The following is a 27,469-nucleotide window of genomic DNA, read 5'->3' on the forward strand; positions in this document are numbered from 1 at the left end:
CCTATAAAGCATGGAAAAAAAAATCTAACAGACTAAGCTTAATGTTTGTGCGAATGACAGTAGCAAACAACATCAAGTCCACAATAAATAAAACAGAAAGTGCTAGAGAATTTATGAAATTTGTGGAAGAATGTTCCCAGTCTGAGTCTACTGATAAGTCTTTTGCGGGGTCACTAATGGGTACTTTAACCACTATTAAGTTTGATGGTTCTTGTACCATGCATCAAGATATTATTGAAATGTCTAATATTTCTACAAGACTAAAGTCTATGGGAATGGAAGTGAATGAAAATTTCCTAGTAACGTTTGTTCTTAATTCCTTACCTCCTGAGTATGGTCCATTTCATATGAACTATATTGTTCAACCAGAAAGATCTGTGGTTGAAGGAAAGGAAAATATGGTGCGTAAACTTAAAAGTCAATATATGGACTAAAACGAGCTTCCCGGCAATGGTATCTTAAGTTCATGATACCATCACATCTTTTGGATTTAAGGAAAATATTGTTGATCGATGTATATATCTGAAGATCAGTGGGAGTAAGTTTATATTTCTAGTTCTGTATGTTGATGATATCTTACTTGCAACTAAGGATCTTGGTTTTTTTTTTACGTCAAACCAAAGAAATTTGAAATGAAAGATATGGGTGAGACATTCTATGTGATTGGAATAGAAATATTTCATGACAGATCACAAAGATTATTGGGATTGTCTCAGAAAGCATATATTAAAAGGATTCTTCATGGCATGCTTTGAGGCCACGATTCATATGGTTGCAGAACTTTATTTCAGGACTTGGAATTTTTTATAGTATTGCCAAGCCGCTGAAAATTTATTGTGATAATTCTGCAGCAGTTTTTTTTTTTTTAAAAGCGACAAGTATTCTCAAGGTGCTAAACATATGGAAATCAAATACCTTGTTGTTAAAAAGGAAGTTCAGAAACAAAGAGTGTCAATCGAACATATTAGCACAAATATTATAGTTACGGATCCATTGACAAAAGGATTATCCCCTAAGGTATTTAGGGAACATGTTGAAAGAATGAGGATTATCGGATATCACTAATGATGTTATTATTATATCTTACGTTATAATGTATTTGACACTCTGAGCTCATTTCAATATTGTTTCTGATATAAATTTTTATGAATCCTCTTTCTTATGAATAGTATATATACATGAATGCATTATGGGAATTAAACAGGATATAGTCTCTAACCAAGACATTATAGCTGGACCATCATGAAAACCTTATTATAATTCATTTTGAGTATAAGATTTATATTGTGATACATGGAAGGGACTATGTCGATGAACTGACATACAACCGCTATGATCCTTATTAGTCTTATTGCTTAACAATGACTTTATGTTGTGACCAGTATGATAATGGATTTATTTTTAATGCGCGCCTTATGTTTGTTATTAAACTGTATATATATAATTTCACACGGACCAAGTGGGAGAATGTTGGATTTTCCATAATTTATATCAAGTTAGAATATGGTCCTAGTATATTATATACTTATGTAGTTTGATAAAATAAAACAATAAATGCTATTGGTCAGTTCACGTAAGGGTATGATCAATCATCATGTTTGATTAACCAAAGGGTACGTTGAATCCTATTGGTTCATTAATGAAAAGGTACCTTATGGATGAAGAGATACCTTGATGGAAGGTATATTTATAGAACATAATCAGAATTGGTCCTCTCTCTAACTTATCTAAAAGTCGTTTTCTCTCCATCTAGAAAATCTGTAAAGTCTAAAGGGTTAAGTGAGAGAAACACAATTCTCGTGATTCCAGAAGAACTCGATTATAATTATTATGGATCAAAGTACGCTCTTCTGATTGTTATTAAGTGTTTGTGAAAATCATCTTGTTCGAACATCTGGGCAATTAGTGTTTATCTAATATTATAATGAAATCTAAGATTTCTAACAGTTGTTTGCTTTTTTTTTTATGGCAATGTGGTCATCTTTTGACATTCATTTGCCATCATTGCTTTGCTATCTTATTTTTTTAATAAAAAAATACAACTAAATATTAAAATACTCAATTATTTATGGATCTACAGTGGTAACTTTTGAAGCTGTTTAGTATTAAAGACTTTTTTTTTTTTTTTTAAGTTGTTGTATACATTACAGAAAATAAAGTATTATATTTCTAAGTTAACACATTGGCAATAAGAGTATACAATTGTTTTGTCATGGACAGGGTTAGAGAAGAGAAACAGTCTAAGAGAAAAGAAAACTAGATGGATATTGGCTCGGATCCTTTTGGAAGACTTGGTTTGCCATTCTTCTATGTATAGGAGTGATCTTAACCCACACATAAGTCCCCATGATCATGGAGCATTGTCCAATCATCAACAAGATGAATCCAGTAAGATAATCATTAATTTCATTTTTGGACAAGGTACCAAAATACGTCTTACGTATCCGGAGAACTATCAATTTAGGCTCTATGTACAAAATAGCACTAATATATGCTTAACGTTTAAAAAAGACTATCAATTTAAGTTTCAGTAACAAAATATGACACGTCATTCATATTATTCGTTAAGTTCTTCTCTCTTCACATACAATTGACAGAACTTAACGGAGTAATATGAATAACGTGTCGCGTTCCGTTATCGAAACCTAAATTGATATTATTTTTTTTAAACGTTAAGCCTATATTAATATTATTTCATACGTAGAGCCTAATTGATACTTTTCCAAAAACCTTAACCTATTTTGATAGGTTATCCCTTCATTTTTTAGCCAGCCTTTATCTTAATTCTGGTTTGAGGCAGAACTAGAGGGGATCCTAAAGGGTCCGTCGGTCGAGGCCGAAAATAACAAAACTACACTTACTGATGACGATTTCTGTAGAAACATAAACATTCCGTCAGTAAGTTAGCTATTTCTAGAATTATGTATTTTGCTTAATTTTTTGTCCATTAACTCGTGGTATTTTGTTCCCGTTCCGCCACTGATTCTAGTATTATTCTTGCAGAAAAAGATGAGCCTAGAAAGATGGATACTCCATTTTTAATAGCATCTAAAAGGGGAGTTCTGGAAGTGGTTAACCTAATCCTAAATAAATTCCCAGTAGCCGCTTTTGACGTGGACTCGGAACTCAAGAATGCAGCGATGTTAGCGGCTGATACGAAACGAGTAGGATTTTATGAATTTTTGGCGGCCAAATATCCAGAAACCATGAAGCGAATGATGGTGCAGTTGGACAAACAAGGAAATAGCGTGTTGCACCACTGTGCAAAATTCCATGATGAAATGGTTTTATATACTCCTGAGCCAGCATCCTATTTGCGAGCGGAATACTCCTGGTACAAGGTACTTGTTTATATTCAACCGATAAAGATAAGTTGTAAAAATACTTCAAATATTTACGGATAGAAGCAATTTACGTGGGTAAGTTGAATCAATTTCACATTATTACAAAACGTGAATGTTTTGTTCATTATTTTTCACAAATTGCACGTTGATTTTAAAATAAAGATTTTATGTTTTTTTTATTTAATAATAGAATTAGAAATTAATTTTTGTAAATTAGGCAAAATATTTCAATTTTTTTGTCCCACTCGTACAAAATACAGTATATTTTTAAATTCACGTATAATCATATATTTGTGAGTAATAAAGTGACACAAATATGAAGTTTAGATGACAAGACTTATGACCAAAAAAGTAATTTGATAAGTAATTTTTACAATTGATCCAATTTGTAACACTAGAGATAAAATTGTTTTTTGCTGCCAACGTTAAGGGTAATATTACATAATTTTAGACGGTAGGGGTAAAATTGCTTCTAGATGTAAACATTATGTGTATTTTTACACCTTATCCCTATATTAATGTTGCATTATTTACAAACAGATTTCGAATAGCGTCATGGAAATAACCATCGTCGCTAAATCTAAATATTTCCATAATTTTGATATATCAAGAATTTGTCATGGATATAGTAGTATTACTGATGGAATTTGGGACAAAAATAATCTGTGAACCCCTACTTAGGGTAGACATAAAGAAAAATATAGAACTACACTGAAATTACAATTTCAGTCGATAATTTCAATATATTGAGATTCTGCAACAGATTTTCAATTAGCGACGGACACTGCGATTAAATAGCCATGATTGGTGTTTAGTAACGCATTTTTTTCTATTGTCACCAGCTATTTGATTCTGGCTCCGCTATTGTGAATTTCTAATTATGATTGATATGATATGATACAGGAAGTGAAGGAGAAAACGCCACCTGAGATCGTGGCTCTCCAAAACTTGTCTGGGCTAACTGCAGATGATGTGTTCATCGTTACACATCAAGAACTTATAAGAAACGGCAGCGAGTGGCTATTGAAGACCTCGGAGTCATGCTCAGTCGTGGCAGCATTGATAGCAACAGTAGCATTTGCAACATCGGCAGTTGACACTCCTGCTGTTGGTTCCTACAACCCAAAGTTCGTAGGTGTTTCGGCATTTGATTTCTACTGTTTCTCTGGACTTATGGCCCTATGTTTCTCTATATTTTCGCTGCTCTATTTCCTTGCACTCCGGACATCAAGTTTCAGGGTAATTGATTTTGCTGAAAACCTGCCTATGAAGCTTTTTCTGGGTCTGATGTTGCTCTTGTTATCCATGGTCTCTATATTGGTCTCCTTTTGTTTTAGACATTATTCAATGCTCGAAAATGCTACGATGAGGAAAATAGCAATTCCTATATATATACTCACAAGTATCAGAGTCTTGAGTTTGGCTGCTTCCCAGCTTCCCTTTTACCATGGTGCCTTTTTCCGATCCAAGTTCCGGCCACCCATGTGACTTCTAAATGCTAAAAACATAAGTAATAAATTTTAAATGCCGAAAATTATAAATGCTAAAAGTATTGAATAATTTAACTGTTTGATAAATGCTAAACATAAGTACTCAATTTAAAAATATTAGTGGATAAATGTTCAACTTAAAATTTTCAGTTAATTTTTTTGACTTACCAGAATAAGTTGACTCTGTGACTTAACTAAAATATTTAAATTGTGTTATTAACTAAAGTTATAATCAATAAACACTTAATGTATTAAATTGAAGTGCTCGTGCTAATGTATTAAAGTCGTTATCAAACAGAACCTAAGTCTTTAACTAATTACTAGAGGAAATACTTTCTGACGTGTAGGTAGGATTGCAATCGACCCACCATTGGATTAGGGGCACACTTGCACGAACCTTTGAGTTCATTTACATATCTCTCTTAATGACGTTTTCTTATTGTTTGTGTTATATCATGAAAAGTCCTTGAAGGAGGACCTTGGTGGTAATGTGGATTTCTAGGGGAAAGTTTCAAATGTTCCATTTGGTTATTCTTCCGAGCATTCTACAAAGTTATTGGGAACTTTACCAGTGAGTTTATGGGATTCGATGTTCAGAATTTAGTGAACCATAGAAGATTTTCCTCTGTATTAAGGTAAATATTGATATAAAAAACAACTTAAGCATGAAAAACACGAAAATGTAAAAAAATATTAAAAATATGAAAATATGAAAAATGCGTTTATAACGTTTTTTCATATTTTCATGTTTTTTGCATTTTTTACGTTTTTTTATGTTTTTACATTTTTTCGTGTTTTGTAAGTTTTCTTGTTTTTCGCATTTGTTCATATTTTCGTATTTTTCGCGTTTTGTCACGTTTTCATGTTATTCACGTTATTATATTTTTTGCATTTTTGCATTTTTCCCGTTTTCACGTTTTAGTTTTTCGGTTTTTCCTTTTTTCGTGTTTTTGTATTTTTTGTATTTTGTTACTTTTTCGTGTTATTCATATTTTTTCGTGTTTTATATATTTTTTCAAGTTTTCGTGTTTTGTTTGCGTTTTTCGCATTTTTATGTTTATCGCGTTTTCACGTATTGTCATGTTTTTGTGTTAGCATTTTTTGCGTTTTTGTGTTTTTTGTATTTTTCACGCTTTTGTATATTTCGTGTTTTGTCACTTTTTCATGTTATTCTTGTTTTGTGTTTTTTCGTGTGTTTGCTTTTTTTGCGTTTTCTTATTTTTCGCGTTTGTTCACGTTTTCATGTTTTTCGCTTTTTTTTTCATATTCTCGTGTTTGTAATGTTTTCACGTTATTCCGTTTTTCGTGTTTCATATTTTTCGTATTTTTATATTTTTTAACGTTTTCGTCATTTTTCCATTTTTCACGTTTTTTTATGATATAAATTATGGATTGGCCAAAATTTATAGAATTTGAGAAAGTGACTAGAGAGAAAATTGAAGATTTAATGGAGGGTACTTTTGTAAATTACAAAAATACAATATTAGGAATAGGTTATTCCTAACCTAAATTGAAGAATAGTTATTCCATGAAATCAAGGAATAGGGATTCCATGGAATAGTCATTCCATCAAAAAAAATTTAACCAAATGTGGTAATAGCTAAAGAATAGCTATTCTATTACCTCTCTATTCCACGAACAAAACGAACCCTTAATGTATTAAATTGAAGTGCTCGTGCTAATGTATTAAAGTCGTTATCAAACAAAACCTAATCAGGTAAATGTTTTAATGTTATGGAGGTGGCTTATACTTCTACTAAGGGTCCTATTGTAGATCCTGATTTAATTCACTCTGGCCCCAACGTCATGGACAGACTCTAAATCCTAAAGCCACCGGGCATTGTAAATTTGTTATCAAGTCGGGCTCCTTAGAAACAGTTCATGAACTTCTTCTTCTAATTATCTCCATCCGGTAAAAATCGTGTACACTTCAAAGGTTGCACCAACATTGATAGTCAAGGTCATAGTGGGGGGTCTAGCTTTCTTGTGTAAAATTAAGGATATAGTTGATCTTCTAAGTTTATTGTCTTGCGCATTCCATATTCGTCCCCTTTTTGCTTCACTAGTTTCTATGTTTTCCAAAAAGGAACCAACGTTAGTAGTCCTAATATCTTCTTTGGGATTTGAGTTTTCATGAGAAGATTTTATACAGTTGAAATCACCTAACAAAACTTAGGGGATTGAGAAATTCTTCTGAAGGTACTTCAACTCCTCCAAAAGGAGCTTGAAAGCCATTTGGGAGCGTGCATAAACAACAGTGAGAAAAAAAAAAGGGATATTCTGAAAAGAGTCGTTACGGAGATTGACTTGCATATGGAGGAATTTTCTATTGTAAGATAAAGCAGATATGTCACACAAACAGTCTGCCAGCAGACCCAGATACCTCCAATAAAGCCCTTAGACCTCTTTCCCATCGGCTCCAAAGCGATTCCATGATATAATATTCATAAGGAAAAGATAGAGATAGCGGAAGAAAAAAAAACAAACGTTTGACAAGGGATTAAGCATGAAGGGAACCTGCCTCCTCCCCTACCATGGCATATGCTGCCTCAACATGGCTTTTAGTCCCTTCACTAATCATATTCAAAGAGCTTTCAGCAGTTCCATCCTTCTTCGCTATCAGTAAAAGAGCTCGGGGAGCACTGGAGTTTGTACCAGGCGTATTTGGGCCACCATTTTCCAATGTAATGCGCTTCCCTCTAACCGTATTCACAATTGAAGGTCTGGTGTCAAAAGACATAGTGTTATCAGGAACATCATGAGCCAAATCACCCAATATGTTGTGATTAGTGATGTCAAAGAAACGCAACCTGTTCAAATTAAGGTTCTTAGCTAGAGGTGGGGAAGCACCAATAGAGGATTTAAGGCCTTGGGCCATACTTAGTGATCACATTCCCTCTCAGATTCTCCTTGTAGGAAAACATAGGCTTCACAGTCTCATTTGATTTCCCAGCCCCAATCATGCTTTCCATGGCACTAGGTTTCTCCCCTTCGACATTCTTCTTATTTCTGCCATTGAACTTCCTCTTAAGGACGATCACCCACGACGCGTACTCTGAAGCTATGGGCTGAGTCACAGGGGTATTCTTAAGTAGATTAGGGACGGGTGTGGAGTCACCGCTCTTATCATTACTAGCATTGCAAGCCAAAGTTTTTACATTTGATATCACAACTTTTGGGTTCACAACACTAGCAAAGGTACAACATTCTTTCGAATGGCCATATCTGGCACACGTGGTACAAGCAATATGGAGTTCATTATATTCATAAATCTTACAATTGAGACAGAATTGAGCCACTGGTGGAGCGGTGAAGTCTACTTCAACAAATATTCGAGCAAAGCGGCCCTGAGAAACAATTGTTGTAGTGCGATCAACATGAACCAATTTTCCAATCATGTTGCCAACAAGCCATAAGCAGATTATCCTCATAGAAAATCAAAGGTAGGCCGGGATCCCTCACCCAAACCATAGTAGAACAACTGTGGCATTAGAGGGGTAAAATTCCGGAGTTCAAGATCGAACAATTAAGTAATTCCCCTCCACAATCCAAGGCCCTTCCTGAATTACACGTTCCTTAACAAAAATTGTTCCCAAATTTGACAATATGAAAACCATGACCAAGGTTCAGCATGTCAACCTCTCTCTTAGGTTTCAAAGCTCAATAGCCCTCTTTTTCAGAGTAATGTATCCTAAATTCCTCCCCAAGAGTTTGACTATCAGAGTTTGCTTCCATGGGCATGTCCACTTCTCGACCAGGATGGAGGCAATGGTCATACTTGGGTTTAAACGGTTACCATCTATCAATTCGATAACAGTTAATCCTTTTGCAATCAAATCCATATGAGTTCTTACTTTGTTCGTTAAATCCTTACCAATAAGAGATTCTTTAAAAGACGTACCCGTAGGATTCGAAGTTTGAAAAAGATTCCCTCCATCACGGTCCGATGGTTTTCCAGGCGTGTTCTCCATAAAGATGAAGTTGGTTCCAGAGGCGGCGGCACTCATTCTTCTTTTATCATTGTTGTGATGAGATTGATAACACATATAATTTGTATTCAAAACGTATGAATCTCAAAATATAATTTATTACATTACCTCTATTCAATGATTAATTGATTATTTTTTATTTGGAAGAATACTGATTAATTGATAAATTTAGTACATTCATATATTATTAATTTTAGACATAACATATCATTTTGTAATTAATTAAACATTCGCTTGCGAAAAAAAATAAAAAAGTTAAATACGGAATATGTATTAGATTGTTATTACATCATTCATACAATAGATTAAAAATGAAGTTTTTACTTGCTCAATTATAAAAAAATTATTCTCTAATATTAGAATCATATACTCTGATCTTGAGCGTTCTACTTTTTTAAAGACATGTACAATACATCTTCCGCATTTAACTTACTTTTTTTTTCAACCGGGTGATTAATTGATTACATTTTACGCAAATTCAAATGGCTAACTGAACATTTTATGCAAGTTTAGGGGACTACCGAGACACTTCAAAAGTTCAGAGTACCAATCAAACTTTTTAGATAAGTTCAGGAGGCAAATCATGTATTAACCTTAATTTTAACTAGACCTATCCACAGGTCCGGATACCCGTCCGGCCCGTGTCTCTTGGGCCAGACTTGGACAGTATAAATTAAGCTTAGGCCCGGTCCAGGCCTGCTAAAGTCCGCCTATTTTTGGGGCGGGCTTGGGATTGATGAAAATAGCACGGGCCGTCCCAGCCTTGCCCGCCTATTAATATTAACTAATTAATTTATACATTTATATATTAAATATCAATTTTATTTTTTATAATTAAAAATTATGTATATATATTTAGATAAGTTTATGATTCAAAAAAAATATTTAAATGAATTTATATGGACAGGACTCGAGATTTGATTTTAAAACTGAGCCTAATTCGATCTGAGTCCGTCTAAATTTATAACAGACAGTGCTGAATTGAACTGAGTATTTTTTCATAAAAGTCCGATAAAACCGGTCCGAGTCTGGTTCAGGTTGGCCCATGGCCAGGTCTTATTATAGTGCTTAATTATACAATTTAAAAGAAAAACTGGCACGGCCCGCCCGCTAGTATAAGTATCTTCTTTTTTTTTAAAGCAATATAAGTATCTTCTTCCTTTCGTCTCTCATTATTCTATACTGGAAAAGAAGCATCTCAACTGCTAATTTCATTTCAAACCATCTTCTTCGCAATAACAATAACACCCAAATTGTTCTGCATCAATGGGATATCGATGATAAAAGTGAAGGTTGCTTATTGGCTTTTGACAATCAAAATTACTTCCGCTGCATGTTACTTCGTCTTCCTTATCCCGCTTGGTTTATTAGAATCGTCGGGTCTCTCAACGGTTTAATCTGCTTCACTATTGGTCGAAATAGTGTTGATGAATTTGTTAAGTTCATCATCTGTAACCCTTTAATTGGACATTTTCTGTCAATTCCTCTGCCTGTCACTTCTCCTATCCCCACCAAATATAGGACTACGCACGACTATACAATTTTTGTGAATGGAGGGTTTCATTGGATTGCCAAACTTAGTTGTAACTTGATTATGGTGTTTGATGTGAAGAGTGAGACTTTTGACCACATTTCATTGCCGGAATGTTTGGCAAATTCTAAACCACATAATCTCACTGTTAAGGAATTTGGGGAATCATCAATTGCTGTTATTCAACACACTTTTATGCTTGGTTATGATAAGAATATATGGGTGATGAAAGAATATGGATGTGTGGAATCATGGATGAAGTTAGCAAGTATAGGTAAAACTTGGATAAACGATGCAACAATGGTGTTGGGGTTTAGAAATGAGAATGAAGTGTTTATTAGATTATTAGAAAGTGGATACATTGCTTCACAAAATATTAACAGTGAAGTTGTTAAGAATATGATGGATGTGGATGCGCGTCCATTTGTATTTAGTTTGCATAAATATGTGCCTAGCCTTCTTCTACTTGATAAACAAAACTATGTTGATGTTCTTGTTGCTCCTGCTCTTGCTCCAACTCCAACTCGTACAGAGCATATTAAAGCTATCAAGTAGCATCAATTTAATGTTCGTAATATTGTTCAAGTTGTTCTCTTGTGCTTCTTCTAGTTAGGCTTGGTTTGTTGTTGCCTAAACCAATGTTCACATACTCCTGTTGATCTTTCTTCTGATCTTATGTTTAGTTCTCTGTTTTTAACGTTGTTAGATCAGCTTTTAGTTTCTAATATTCAGTATCTTAAGCAATGTTCACACACTCCTAGTAATTTCTTTCTTGATAATGGTGAGGCTTATTTGCTTCCTGATTTTGCAATTATTGGGCCATTTTATTTCTCACTGTATCGTTTTGATTGCCATTTTGTTGGTGATGCAACTGCCATTTCAGGTTTCTTTAGTAAGTTAATGTGTTGAGATTTGGGATTATTTCTCCAATGGCTTGTGCTTAAAAGGAGGTTGAATGTTAAAGCTAGATTATATCTGTTTCAACTTGTTGCTTTTATGGTATAAGTGATCAAACAGTTCATCTGTTTTTATATTTTCCTTTACTAATCATGTGTGGAATGTGATTGCAATATGCCTTTTTTTTGCAGGCTTCTTGGCCACTATGTGTGTCCTTATCTTTGATATTGTTAACTTGTGCCTAATTGGTGGGTTTGGTATTAGATTAGAGACTCATTTGCTGTTTTGAGGAGAATGAGGATTCAATTGATTTAAGAGAATGAGGATTCAATTGATTTTGGATGTTAAGTTTAAGGGGACAAATGAAATGCTAATCAGCAATTTTTGTGTAGCTATGCAAGTCGTCAATAACTAACGGTTTCTTTCACTTTCTTGTCTTTTTCTTTCAACGCATATTCTCTTCTCGAATTTACATTTTTGTTCTTTATCTCATTATTTTCAATTCTTCACACATCTTATTTTCTGCATCCATTTTTTTCCGATGCCGGTTTGTGCATCGTTCTTTTGGCAATTTGTTCTTCCTAGTTCCTGCAATTTGTATTCTATTTCCTTGTTCTGGTTTACATCATCACTATAAATTGAGATAAACAAATTGCCAATCGTCAAACTGGATATAAAAGTCTAGACATCTCGGATTTGTATTCTTCTTGTTTTTTAAGATGAGACATATTTGAGTACAAAACTGAAATAATCTTCACGAAAATCAAAGCTAGATGGAAAATTTACTTGTATTACTCATGGAGTAAAACATTTCAGTTATTATAACAAAGTGACTATATTTGATAATTTAAAAAATTGAGATTTGTTCTAATCATGTTAATTATATTTAGTAAATAATTATATATAGGGATAAGGTATTAAAATACTCTCAACTTTTATAGTCATGGGTAATTTTATTCTTAACGTTTAAAATAGTATAATTTTACCTTTGAAATTAACAGTTAAGAGCAATTTTACCCTGATGTTGATAAGTTGGATAAATTTGAAAAATCATTCATTAATCTGTCTACTTGGTAATGAATCTTGTTATCTACACTTTACATTCAGATTATTACATATGATTAGACGTGGAAAATAAGTAATTTTTTTTAAAAAAATATACTGAACAGATATGCAATTGGTGCAGAATAAAGAAAAAAATATCTGTGTTTTATAATGATGTCTAAAATTGATCCAACTTGTCAACGTTAAGGGAAAAGTAGCTCTTGACTACTAATGTTACGATTAAAATTGCATCATTTTAGACGTTAGGAGTAAAATTGTTCCTGCTTGTAAACGCTTGGGGTATTTTAACACCTTGTCACTTATATATATATATATATATATATATATATATATTAACGTAATTAAAACTATCAATATTCAAAGATTTTCATGAGGAATTTTATCTGTTTGAGTTGTTTTAATGATATTGTTGTTGAAATGTTGATGTTTGCATATTTTTAAAGATATATGTTATTGATTAAGAAATAAAAAATACAAAAACACAAATCCGATAAATCCTAGATTAGTCTCCGACTAATCTCCAGTTAATTCTCGATATATGGCACTATTCGCTCGCTTAGTGTCTAGCGTTTTTTACAACATTGCATCAATAGGATATAAAGTACAGTCAAATGAACATGTTGAAATTCTAAAACAAAGTCGACCAGATTCGTATGATAAACCTAACGAATAATATCCATTCCCTTGGTTGTGATGAGAGCAAGATCAACGAGGAAAGTCGGCAATAGAACAAAGAAGATGGATTGACAGGTTTGCAACAAGAAGAAGCCTTGGTTGTGATGAGAGCAAGATCAACGAAATGCAGCTCTAGCAAGAGTCAGAGTCACAATAGATCAAAACCACAGAGTAAAAAGAATATCAAATGTTATTATTATGGAAAAAAATGTCATCTTTGGAGTTTGAAAATTTTCAATCCTCAATTAAATTTTTCAGGTACATTAGTTAATGGCAACACTTTATGTACTGAAGCGATGACGATAAGTTTACATAGAAAGAGTTTTTAGGATGGGTGGCGTCTTGATTTGGGAGCTACATGACACATGACTTCATGAAGAGAATGGTTTTCATAATATGAACCTATCTCGGGAGGATCGTCGGTATTGAAGCTATCAAGTTAAAGATATACAATGGTACTCTTCACACTATTCAAAATGTGCGGCAATGTGGAGGGCTCAAAGAAGAATCTTTTATCATTGGGACAACTAGATGATCTTAGGTGTGAAATTGAAAAATGTATTATCAAAATAATTCGAGGCATGATTGAAGTTAGCTATAAACGTATACATGCTAATGGGAGAGATTATGCAAGAGGCCGAAGCAGGGTTAGGCTATGCTTACTTTGTTTTTAACAAAGTAAGTCTTACTTTGTTTTTTCCACCATTAGATGGTGATGAACTTTGACAAAGTAAGTTCATCCAATGGTGGAAAAAACAAAGTAAAGCTTACTTTGTCAAAAACAAAGTAAGCATAGAAGGCACCGGCAGAAGCATCAGTTGCTTTAAATAGTTCGAGTGAAAGATCTTTGATGGTGTGGTATTGCAAACTTAGACACATTTTCAAACAAGGAATGTAAATTCTAGCTGAACATAAGCTCCTTTGAGATCTCACAAAGATAACCTTAATCTTTTGTGAAATGAATCTAAAATTGTATTTCGCTAATCTTAATTATATCTTAAGAATATCTTGTATGGTTAATTTCAAATAAAATCCTGTGATTTCACATTTTTACAAATCGGTACCTGTGGTATTTTTTTGTTACAAAACAAATCTTGTGGTTGATATCGTAAGCCATTTTAGGTTGACTTTGTCAAATTTGGCAGATAACAACTTCAAAATGAAATTTTCAAGCATTAAATGCTATTTTAAGCAACTTTAATTCTCCGACTTCTTAGGTTTTGAGGTCTGATGAGTCGATGGGTAATGATGCACTCACGGTGATTCCTACTCCAACATTAACTAAGGGATAAGTGTACCCCGTCGTTATCAAGTAATAAATCTGGTTAAGTTCAGGTATCGAATCCACGAGTTTTTTACCCACAAATATTAAACTACTCAGTTATACATGCTATCTATGCGGTAAATACTTTAGGTTGGTTTGGTGACAATTATAAACTACTCCTAAGCTATACATGAGACAGTTTTTATGCGTTTCAAATCCTTATGAGATGATATAGATGATGTTAAGTTACAACATGTGATAAACAATATTTCATAATATATAAGAGTAACAATTTACTCTTGCAAAGACGATTATATGTAAATCGACTAACTCAGTGAAGTACTTAGGTCGTGGTTCCCTCTTAAGATGACTCTAATTCTTAGGTTCAGGAAATAGGACCCGTAAGTTCCGTGGGTCGTCAATACGTATGGTTTTCGGGTTGTCAATTCCGATAAGGCTGTTGAAACACATTTCCACATGATTTTGATTTGACAAAATTATTTAAGTTAATCCATGATTAAGACAATTAAATTTAAGTGCTTTGATTTAATTGTACTAATGTGTTTGTTCAATGATAAGTATAAGAATGTATAAGAACAAGAATCAAAAGTAAGACAGAACGAAGTCAGCATGAGAACATAGCACGAGCTGAGTAAAACATAGCTCTGGATAAAAGAGGAAAAGTCTTCTTCAGAACCAAAGCTTGCAGACGAAGCTGACCAAGGAAGCTGAGTAGAATGAAACTCAGCGTCGTCAATAGCAAAGATCAAAGACAACGTCTATTATGTCAAAGCTGAGTGTTCATCAGGTCAGCGCCGATGATCCGTTTGCTAAAAGACAAGATCCGACAAAGTCTGCGCCAATACATAAGCTTTGGAATTACGAACAGAGTCAATTTTGAGATGCATGGGTCAACTGTCCTCTAGCTAAAAGACGAAACTAGCGCTAGAAGACGAACCTGGCGGAAGAAGACAAGCCTGACGCCTGCTAAATTCAGACGACAGGATTGGCCTGCAATTCTGAATGCTGACCAAGGAAATGATGCAATAAATCCGTTTGAATCCAACGGATACTTCCAGATTCAAATCATTAGAGCTTCAGAATCAACTATAAAAGGACAAGACCATCTCTTAGATCCTTTGCCGAAATACAAAAGAGAAAAAGAGCATACATACAAAGTATATTCAAACAAGAAAAAGATCTTACACCAAATTTATATCTCTGTGTAAAAGCTAGATTGATTTTGTAATCATCTAAAGTGTTCTTCATCTAGAAAGAAAAAGTTTGTATCAATTGTAAAAATTAAGAGAGTGGTGCTGAGTACTCGGTTTTAGTACTCAGCTGTAGAGAAATCTAGGTGTTCGGTTATAGCACTTAGTAGGAGTTGAGTAGACGAATAGAGGAAGGTACTCTTGCATATTCAACTGCCTTGTAAACGGTTTTTGCTCTACCTTTAAAGAGCTCAGTATTGGATTGAAAAAGAACGGAGGGATTATGGAGACTGGACGTAGGCGCAGAGGCCGAACGAGGATAAGTCTACTGAGTAATTTCTAACTCTCTCTCAAACTATATATGTATGTGTTGATTGATTAAATTGCTCAGGATATAAATTGTAGAAGCTGACACTGAGTAAATCAGAGTGCTGAGTTGGAAGCTGACCACAATCGTGTCAATTCCCAACTCTCAAGTAAAACAGTTCTAGTCAGCTTCTGACTAAAGCTGTCTTACACCTCACTCGGTTGTGCTGACCAAAACTAAGTAAAGTGATTCAAAGAATTACATTAGTTCCTAACCCCCCCCCCCCCCCCTTGGAACTAATCACACGGGACCAACAAGTGGTATCAGAGCTCAGTAGCTCACTACTCTAAGATATAACTATCTTGAGCTGATCCCTATAAATGGTTGAGAACAGCACTCGTTTCCTTCCAGGAAATCAAACAACACAGATACTCCCTGAGGGATTATCAATTAGTCGGCCTCCCTTGTTTTTCGGATCAAACTATACATTTTGGAAAAACAGGATGAAAAACTTTATTCAAGCTACAAACATGAGTGCATGGCTTGCAATAGTTCAAGGCCCATTTGTGCCTTTCAAAATGGTAAATAACGAGAAAGTCGCTAAAAGCGAAACTGAGTGGTCAGAGGATGACCTTAGAAAACTATAAAATAATGCTTCGGCTACCATGGTGACATGACGCTTTTCATTTGATAGAGATGTTCATCAGGGAAATCATCTCGTATACCGTTAGTTTCACCTATGGGACCGTTCTCATCTTCAAGTCTCGATAGATGATCGGCGACAAGGTTTTCTACTCCCTTTTTGTCTTTTATTTCTATATCAAATTCTTGTAACAATAAAACCCATCTAATTAGACGTGGCTTTGCATCCTTTTTAGCAAATAAATATCTTAATGCTGCATGATCAGTGTAAATAATAACTTTCGAACCTAACAAGTATGACCTAAACTTATCACACGCAAAAACTACAACTAACATTTCTTTCTCAGTTGTGGTGTAGTTTAATTGTGCACCGGAAAGTGTGTGACTGACATAATAAATGACATGAAGTTTCTTATCCTTCCTTTGTCCTAAAACACATCCGACAGCTAAGTCACTTGCATCACACATAATTTCAAATGGTAAATCTCAATCGGGTTTAGCAATAATAGGTGCACTGACTAAAGCTGTTTTTAATGTTTCGAAAGCTTTAACGTAATCTTCATTAAAATCAAAGGTAGAATCTTTCATGAGTAGATTAGTGAGTGGTTTGGAAATTACAGAAAAATTCTTAATAAATCTTCTGTAAAAACCGGCATGTCCTAAAAATGATCTTACTCCCTTAACAGTAGTTGGAGGGGGTAATTTCTCTATTACTGAGGTTTTTGCTCTATCTACTTCTAATCCTTTTTCAGATATTTTGTGACCTAAAACAATTCCTTCGTCAACCATGAAATGCCATTTTTCCCAGTTTAATACTAAATTTGTTTCTTCACACCTAGACAAAACTTTATCCAAGTTTTCTAGGCACGAATCAAAAGAATCTCCATAAACTGAAAAATCGTCCATAAAAACTTCCATGATATCTTCAATGAAATCATTAAAAATCGCAGTCATACAACGTTGAAATGTTGCAGGTGCGTTACATAGACCAAAGGGCATTCTCCTATATGCAAATGTTCCGTAAGGACATGTGAAGGTTGTTTTATCTTGGTCATCCGAGTAAATGTATATTTGAAAGAATCCGGAGTAACCATCTAGAAAACAGTAAAAAGCATGACCAGCTATCCTTTCGATCATTTGATCAATGAAAGGAAGAGGAAAATGATCTTTTCTAGTTGCTTTATTTAGATTTCTATAATCTATACAAACCCTCCAACCAGTGGTGGTTCGCGTAGGTATTAATTCACCTTCTTCATTCCTTACAACTGTTATGCCTCCCTTTTTAGGTACACAATGGATTGGACTAACCCATTCACTATCCGAAATAGGGTAGATGATTCCATTGTCCAGAAGTTTAGTAATCTCATTTTTTACTACTTCTTTCATATTCGGATTTAGGCGTCTTTGCCTATCCGCTTTAGGTGGCTTATCTTCTTCTAAGTGAATTCTGTGCATTACAATGCTCGGATTAATACCTTTTAAGTCTGAAATTTGCCAACCCATACTTCCTATCCTATTTCTAACAACTTCTTTCAATTTCTCTTCTTGGACTTGTGTTAATTTGTTAGAGATAATTATAGGTAGAGAATCGTCTTCGCCTAAGAAAGCGTACCTCAAATGACTTGGTAATTCTTTAAGTTCTAATTTAGGTGGAACTATAATTGAAGGCGGAACTGGTCCATCTTCTCGAATCAAAGGTTCTGGGTCCTTATCTTCTAGTTCCTCACTCATTATGGGTTCTATTATTTCTTCTTTTTGAATAATGTCATTTACACATTCTTCAATTAAATCAAGTTTCATACAAGCGAAATCCTCCATAGGATACTTCATCGCTTGATTCATATCAAACTCAATCTTATCATCACCTATTCTTAAAACTACTTTCCCTTCCGACACATCAACTAGAGCACGTCCCGTGTTCATGAACAGTCTACCAAAGATTAGCGGACAATTTACGTCATAAGCAAAATCTAAAATAACGAAATCGGTAGGAAAAATAAATTTGTCAACTTTAACTAAAACATCCTCAATTATACTGTATGGTCTTTTAGTGGTTTGATCCGCTAATTGCAAAACCATATTGGTACGTTTGATGTCTTCTTCTAAGCCTAACTTATTAAAAATAGATAATGGCATCAAGTTAATGTTTGCTCCTAAATCACAGAGACAACTGGGAAATTCAATTTTGTGTTTTGCCCTTGGACAAAGTTTACCTGTTCAATTTCGCTCATACCTTCGCAGTCCACATCCGTTTGGATTGGCTTACCATTAGAATCACACGGTGCCATAAACCTATCAATTTTGTGCGATAAGGCAGAAAATTGGGCTTGCAACATCGCTACTGGATCAAGATTCACTATACCTTTAACTGATGAAGTAGTTGAGGATGATGGTTTTGCTAATGGTACGTGTCCACGTTCCGCGGGCCACATACTGCTGTTGATTGCCATTTCCTCCAAAAGTTCTCTTGCTTGGGCAGATGTTTTCTTCATGAATAACCCTCCAGACATAGCGTCCAATGAACCTCTAGTCATAGGATTTAATCCATTATAAAATGTTTGCATTAAAAGTTCAGCGGGCAATTGGTGGTATGGGCATAAACATTGAAGTTCTTTAAAACGTTCCCAAGCCTCATAAAGAGTTTCATTATCATTTTGAGAAAAAGATGTTAACTCTTTAATGACTCTTGCGGTTTTTGCTAAAGGAAAAAGTTTTGATAAAAATGCTTGGGCTAATTGCTCCCAAGTCTCAATTGATGCGGCTGGCATAGAAGTTAACCATTCTTTGGCTCGATCCTTCAAAGGAAAAGGAAAAAGGCGAAGTTTGATTGCTTCTGCAGTTACATCAGTAATTTTAAAAGTGTCACAAATTTCTAAGAAATTTGTTAAATGGGTATTAGGATTTTCGTTAGGTAACCCGTAAAACGTTACATTATTTTGCAACATATTAAGCAACGCATGCTTAATTTCAAAATGATGTGCATTAATTTGGGGTCTAACTATACTGTTTGTTACACAGGCCACTCCTGGCCTAGCGTAATCCATAAGTGTGGCCATAACTTCTGGCTCGGTAATTTTAGTTTTTATTAGGGTTTTGTTTTTCTTTTTCTTTTCTTTCTTGTTCTTTTTAAGAGTTCTTTCAATTTCTGGGTCAATAGGATCTGGTGACGTGCCTGAACTTTGAGAACTGCGCATGAACTTGAAATTTCGCACGAACCGAAACTACCTACAAAACAGAATTTGAAAAATAAATATGTTAGTAATTGAAAATAAATAAAATATAAAAGTTTGAATAAGTATGAATAAACCTAGATTCGTAATAAAACACAAAAAATTTAAAATTTTGTCAAAAATTTTGGCGTTCCCCGGCAACGGCGCCAAAAACTTGTTGAGCGATTTCCGCAAGTGCACGGTATATGCTTGTAGTAATAAAAGATATCGATCCCAAAGGGAACGTTTTTTAAACAAAACTTATTTATAATCGGTTAAATTTACTTTGAGGTTTATAATATGGAAAAATCGTTTAATCGGTTTTGGTTTTGAAATTGCTAGAATGAGAATTAGATAGAGTATGAAAATGTTAGAAAATATTCTGATTTAAGAATGAATTTGCAAGATAGGAACGTTCAGTACTTTTAGAAAAGTAAACAGATGTATTTGTTTGCATTAAGCAAAGAAAACAACTTTAAACTTTGTACGAATTATAAAGATGAAATAAATGACGGAACCTCTAATTAATTGGCTTTGAACATGACAAAACCCTTTCGGGATAGTTGCCCTTAATCAAATTAAAACTCTTTCGAGATAATAATTTGCCTAAGTGTTCAACAAAGTTTCCTTGTAAAGATTTTGGATTAAATACGTTTTAATGAAAACACCAGCAGTCACTTTAGTGGATTGGTTACCATAAGTGCTGCATAAAAATCTATCGAATAGAACGGACTTTATTAGATGAAATATAAATTGATACAAGTTTACAGAGAGCATGGAGCATGGAAACATTCGACGACTTGTAAGTGAACGGGTTGTCAATCCTTTCCTTGGGTTTCGTTAGAGTTTGTCAGGCTCAGGGGCGGATCCTCTACTCAATCTTCTCGTTGAATCTTCGTAATAGAGACTGGGTCGGTCTACTACCAAAACGAAAACTAAACTGGAACAATGTCTAAACGCTACTAAACTTGTTATTATTGAATAAACAATGTGTGTACAGCATATTGCTTTTTACAGAATCGAAATCTAACTTCTGAATCACTTGACTCGGAATTTCTGCATAAATTCTATACTAATCTCTTTTTTCTACATATCTTCAACTCTCCATCAACTCTTTATTTATAGATGTTGAAGAGTCTTGATTGAAGTGTCGTGTCCGTTGTGAAGGATCGTGTCCGTTGCGAAAGGACGTCTTTATCCACCCGAACGATCGCGTTTCGTCGAAAACGAAAGTGTGTAACTAGGCTTCTAAAAACTCCTGCTCGTACCGAGAATAATAAATTCTCTACCGAGAATGGGGGAGCATCAATTGGTCTTCAAATGAAGGAAGGAAAAGCTGGGGAACGCGTGCCGCGACCGTGAGTTTGGGGGCTGCGGTCGCGGCACGGAACGTTTTTCAGTTCTTCTGCTTTCGTTCGCGTCCTCGATTTGGCGTTATTAATTTCTGTCGTCTTCGACTCCTTTTGTAGGGTTTTTCTTCTGTTTTCGAGCTCTTTTCGTTCCATTTGGATTTTACCAAATATTTATGTACCTTACAAGAAAGAAACATATTCGAGAGTAAAAGCTTCCTAAACAGTTATAAATAGCATAAATTCGTAGCAATATTGATGTAATTATTGATGATATTTTAGGTATATTTTGGGCTTAACAAATCTCCACACTTAATCTTTTGCTAGTCCCGAGCAAAATTTCACTAAATTTATTCTCTAACTAATCTTTTTATGAAAATAAAACATATATCTCTGTATTACCTTTTAAATTAGTTAAGCCGAAAAGACTTACTTCTCATGGCAAATTTATACGCAAAATATCAAACTAACTTAGTATAAATACGATATATCATTCGTCTTGTATTTCAAATTTTGAATTGAAGCATTCGGGACGATATAAGCACGCATGTTATTGAGTCTTTCGTCTCAAGGCATTTCAAAGCACAAAATTTCTTTCCCAAACCTAAACTAATATATGAGATATATTATTTTAAATAAGTACTTGGGTTAATTATTTGCTTAGTTACGCCCGAGATAAGGGTGGTCTTGATCGTAACTTTATACGTATTTTATTGCTTTGTGTTTGCTTAAGAGGTACCGACTATGCCATGGGTGGACGCAATCGTTACTTTAAACTTATACACGCTTATAATTTTTTGCTTTAAACGTTCCTTCCATACCTCGATTGTGATAAGGTTGGTGCAATCGTGGCCAAAAGTAAACGGTACTTAATTATTCTTCCCTTTCATACCTCGATTGTGATAAGGTTGGTCTCAATCGTGGCCAAAAGTTAAGAATTCAACTAATTGACTAATTAATATGAATTATAAAATTGAATTGTAAATTGGGAAAAAGAAAGATAGCACATTCATCCTTTATTGACTTAAAATTCAACATGTATTATGGCTAAAGTTTTCTTAAAAACTTCAATTGGTGTTAATGTAAGACGAAATCAACCCGAGCTAAAAATTGTTAGTTCAATTTAATGCCTATAAACCTAATTGAAAACTTAAAATAAGATTTATTGAATCATGAATTGCATGATATAAAATAGAGATTGAAATAAAGAATTTTTGAAACTAAAATACATTCACTCGAGACAATTTTACTTAAAATCGTATCGGAGATTTGTGAAAATTTTTGAAAAATATTACCCGTATAGAAATATTATTTCTAACAATAAACGCCTAGGGTGGACCAAATTCTCGGACTACCCTAACAATAATGATAACCTAAAAATAATCATATTAACTTATGGTTAATTTATGAACATATGAAAAAAATGTGTTGCAATATATTAGTGTTGAAAAATAAAATGTGTTGCATTTATTCGTTTAGCAAAATAATATTTTCGTAGCATTTATTCATATACGTATAGAAATTGATATATGTATATCTCCTCCCACACTTAAATTGGACCATGTCCTCATTGGTGCAAAAATAATGGAGAAAACATAAAAAATAAATACGAAATAAGGCATACGAAACAAAGATTGAAAGTGTAGGAAATTAAACATTCAACATAAAATTAAAAAGAGAAAATGTACCAAACATATGAAAATTAAAATTGTACCAAATATAACAAGATAAAAATAAAAGGAAATGAAACAACCTATGCTCGAGGCGGGGAATTCGGAGGTGTAGGTGAAGTCTCCACATTTCGGCGTCGGAAAAAGGAAAGCATCCGATGCCGAGTCGATCTATGCTCACGCCTCAAAAGGTTGAGGTTGTCATTCATCACCATGTTATTTTCTACCAAATCATCAATTCTTAAGTTCATTTGACGATTGTTGGAATTGATTTGGTCCAAAATCCTCCGCAAATCCACCGGATCATCCGCTTGAGGTGCTTGGGGTTGTGGTTGAGCCCGGGGTTCATCTTCCTCTCCTACCGCCTCTCCGCCGCCTTCGGTACCTGCAAATTGAGAACTTGAAGCGCCACCACCCATAGTGCCACGAAGGTGGGCAATACGGGAGGCATACGAAATAAAGACGGGGGGACCTTGTGGTAGCAATAAATGAGCCCGCTCAAGAGCCGAGATGTCCAAACTGGAACATACCCACGGTAGGTGGACATGTCAAAATCAGCCAATTCACCCCGAGCTCCCAACACAATAGCGGTGATAAAATTACAAAGAGGGATTTGAATGGTAGTAGCCCTCGAAGCACGGAACAAATTATCGAACATCATGCCAATGCTATCAATCCTCAAACTTTTAAACAAGCTATCCAAAACATATAAATCCCGAACCTGAACCTTTGAACTCTCCACACGACCAAACAAGGAGAAACTCAAAAATTTGTGAAAGAAGAACACACAATTGTCCTTAATCAGCTTGCTTGAAGTGTTTTTGGAATTAAAATAGTCTTGGTCTGAAAGAGTTTGCCAAACAGCATCATTATCAAAATCTTTAGGCTTATCATAAAAATTAGAAGTAGGGAAACCAAACATGTTTCCCATTGCTTCATAATCAATGGTGTATGTGATACCATTATTCCTAAAAGAGATTGAGGTTTTCTTCTTGTTCATGGTCAAAGTGACCAAAAATTCCACCACATATTCATTAATACGTGGAAAACGCATATTAACGAATTCTTGCCAACCTAATGCCTCAATAAAAGCATCAATTCGAGTACAGAAATTCAATGTTCGTACCGAATGGAAGTCTAAGAAGTGCATATCCACAAATTGGCGGTCGGCTTATGAAAAAGGTTTGAAACGAACGGCTTCCTCCTCCGAAGCGATGTCGAAATAAGCGCCACATTGAACCCGAAGGCGATTAGCTTCCGTAACAGCGGGCTTGTTACCAACACGCTTAGTCCTAACCATGGTAATGGTGTTTAGTGTGTTTTAGGGTTTGAGAAGAAGAAGAAGAAGAAGAAAAAGGAATTGAGAGAAAGAGTAAAGCTTGAAGATGAGTTTGGGGGTTTGAATTGGAAGTGATTGAAATAGAAAAGAGGATAGAAATTGGAGTGAATAAATTGGGAAGAGTAAAAGTAGGTTTTTGGGGAAGAGTTTGGAGTAAGGGATTGGGTAAAAATAGAGGTGATGTGAGGTTTGTGTAAGAGGTAGGGTTATATAGGGTGATTAGGTGAATGTAGAGGTAGAATAAGAATAGGAATAGGCAAAAATATTGGCAAAATCGGAATAAAAAAGGGCATATATCACGCGTGTCGCGACCGCGAATAGCAAAGCCGCGGCCGCGGCACGCGATTTTCAGGGAATTTTGCCCCTGAAATTCGTCCATTGTTGCTGCTCATACCGAGAATTATTAATTCTCGGTAGAGAATTGGTCAAAATGGCCTATTTGGGTGCCTATTGACATGGTTTGTGCAATTTTGTTGATGATTTGGTTCCTGAACTTAATATAAAGTGTCCCTGCACTTAAAAACTAAAATAAATGACATTAATTGCAAGGAAAACCAAAGGTTTACCCTTAATAAATTGAATTAAAGTGTAATAAATTGGTTTATGAATAATTAATGAAACTTAAATTGTCATTGATGCATATAAGTTAAGAGAATCATATTAAGTGCATAATAAGTGCATATAAATATATATTAATAATATGAATTTAATCAATTGAATGAATTAATGTTTTAAACTAAATGAAGTTTGTGAAAATTGAATTTAGTGTGGATATATGTTTTAATTAAGAAAACATGATTGTTCAATATTATAGATTTTATATAGATTTAACCATGATTATATAGGAAATGGAAAACATAATCTAACCTTTGTAAAATTAATAAATGAACTAAAATGAAATAGAACTTTATTGAATAAAATAAAATTATAGAAACAAAGAATGAAACCAAATAATACAAAAACACACAAATATTTACAAAAAGAAAAATAACTATAAACCTAAACTATTCTATATACTCATCCCTATCAAGCGGGATATTTCTGGCCTTAATACGATCAATTTGAAACTGCACGAAAGTTTCATGTTCCGGTGCAGACAGAAAGTGAGGCCCTGCTCGGAAGACACGTTTTACAAGTCCTTCGTGCTCGAGAAATTCATAGTCAATTGTCGGGAAGAATTCATCATCACTCCAGGGAACATCAATGGTACCCTTTGTACCAAGAATTATTCCACAGATTATATTGTCGAACCCAATCTTCTTATCCTTGGATCGAGAAGCGGCGACAAGACCCTCCATCAGAATCTTTGAAGAATCTACTGCATTTCCCTGGAATATATCTCCAAGGACATAAAGATCTGTGTCACGGACCACACTACTGAATGTGCGCCCGAATAAACTGTGACACAGGAATTTGTGCAAATACAGCATGGAGTTGGAGCGAAAAGAGTGATTATAGGCGAGTTTTGAATTGAATCGCCAGAAACCAGTGAGCATTCTCCAAATGTCCGAGGATGTCATGTCTCATCCAGGATGACGTTTGATTGTATCCCTCGGGGGAAAACCAAACCAAGCATGCAACTCGGGATAGCCGAAAGTAAAGATTTCGCCTTCTCGACGAAAACTGAGACGTACTCGTCGTTTATTAGTGAAACGCACGGTACAGAAGAATTCGAGTATCCAGTCGCCTATTATTGGAAATCGCATTTGGGCGAATTTTGTCCACCCTAGGCATTCCATATAGCGGCTCATGTCATCAGTAATGCCTAATTGGCTGTTAAGAAATTCATCCATATACAACATTCCGGTGAAGAATTTGTAACGGAGATTCCAATAACGCCTACCTTCATCGTGATTGAAGATAGGAAAAGGCGCCCCATATCGCTTGGATAAGTCTAGGCGTTTATTGCTTGAGGCAGCATTGTGCCTTGAAGGTTTGTATTTGGTAGGCATGGTGTTGGTGTGAAGGAAACAACGTTTCTGTTACTAAATAAAAAATGGTGTTTTGAAGAAATCAGAGGTCTGATAAAGATGAAAAGAATTGTAACAGAACTTGAATCCTCTAGGACTAATTTATAAGGGTTTTAGATGAAAGGAGGTGTTGTTTTAATCATGAAAAGGTATAAAATGACACCTTTCGGGAACGAAGAAACTTAAGGTTTCAGTTGTCAAGAGGTTTGTCGAAAGGGTTAGGATGTTTCAGACTTTAAAGGTGCAGGAATTACGCGTGTCGCGACCGAGAATTCTGAATTCGCGGTCGCGACCCGCTAATTTCCTTGCGGAAATCAGGCGTCGTAAGCTATGTCCTGATTCACGGTAGAGAATTTATGATTCTCGGTAAGTTCAGAGAAAATCTAACCTATTTGGACAAGTCTGAAAAATAGAATTCTCGGCAGAGAATTGCCTGAAACTTCAATTTCATTCTAATTTCCTTAAATTAAATCTAAAATCATGAAATAAACATATTTTATGCATATAAATCATAACATAAAGTTATCTAATCACAAAAATTGGCATTTGAAAAATAAAATAAAATAAAATGAACAAAAATATAAAAAGAAATAAAACAAAATAAACTATGATCGAGAAACTGAGTGATTTATACGTCAGAAAATCTTGTTATGAACGGAATTTCTATTTGTGAAATATTTTCGTAATAGATTTTACATCGATTACCATTAACTTTGAAACGAATTCCGTTAGGACCTTCCAGTTCTAAAGAACCATAATCGAATGTTTTGACGACTAAATATGGTCCTATCCATCTGGACTTAAGTTTTCCTGGAAATAAACGAAGTCATGAATTAAATAACAGCACTTTATCCCCAACATTAAAGTATTTGACTTTAATTTTGGCATCGTGCCATTTTTTCACTTTTTCTTTATAAATCTTTGCATTTTCATAAGATAGATGGCGTAACTCATCTAACTCATTTAAGTCGAGCAAACGTTTCTTACCTGCTTGTCGTAAATCAAAGTTAAGTTCCCTGATAGCCCAATAGGCTTTATATTCTAATTCGACTGGCAAATGACATGCCTTCCCATACACTAAACGGTATGGAGTCATTCCTATTGGTGTTTTAAATGTAGTACGGTATGCCCATAACGCATTATTTAGTTTACAAGACCAATCTTTTCTTGAGGATGAAACTGTTTTCTCTAGAATCCATTTGAGTTCTCTATTTGATATCTCCACCTGACCATTTGACTGAGTATGGTATGGCGTTGATACACGGTGGCGTACTCCGTATTTTTTCATAAGTGTTTCAAAACTTTGGTTTATAAAATGAGTACCACCATCACTTACGATGACTCTTGGACAACCAAATCTACAAAATATATCGTCAAGAAAATTAATGACAACTTTAGAATCGCTCGTCGGGGTTGCAATTGCTTCAACCCACTTTGAAACATAATCAACGGCAACTAATATGTAAGTTTTACCAAAAGAAGGGGGAAAAGGTCCCATGAAATCTATTCCCTACATA

At 34.6% G+C, this 27,469-nt stretch overlaps 1 non-coding gene across 1 annotated transcript; it reads left to right on the forward strand.

Annotated features, from left to right (window-relative positions):
- The first annotated feature begins 18,995 nt into the window (after positions 1-18,995).
- On the forward strand, positions 18,996-19,102 carry LOC136221214 (small nucleolar RNA R71). The gene has a single exon (XR_010684994.1). It is a non-coding gene; the product is annotated as a small nucleolar RNA R71 (small nucleolar RNA).
- The last annotated feature ends 8,367 nt before the right edge of the window (positions 19,103-27,469 follow it).

The sequence above is a fragment of the Euphorbia lathyris genome, chromosome 2 (genome assembly GCF_963576675.1).
Source record: "Euphorbia lathyris chromosome 2, ddEupLath1.1, whole genome shotgun sequence".
Lineage (NCBI taxonomy): Eukaryota > Viridiplantae > Streptophyta > Magnoliopsida > Malpighiales > Euphorbiaceae > Euphorbia > Euphorbia lathyris.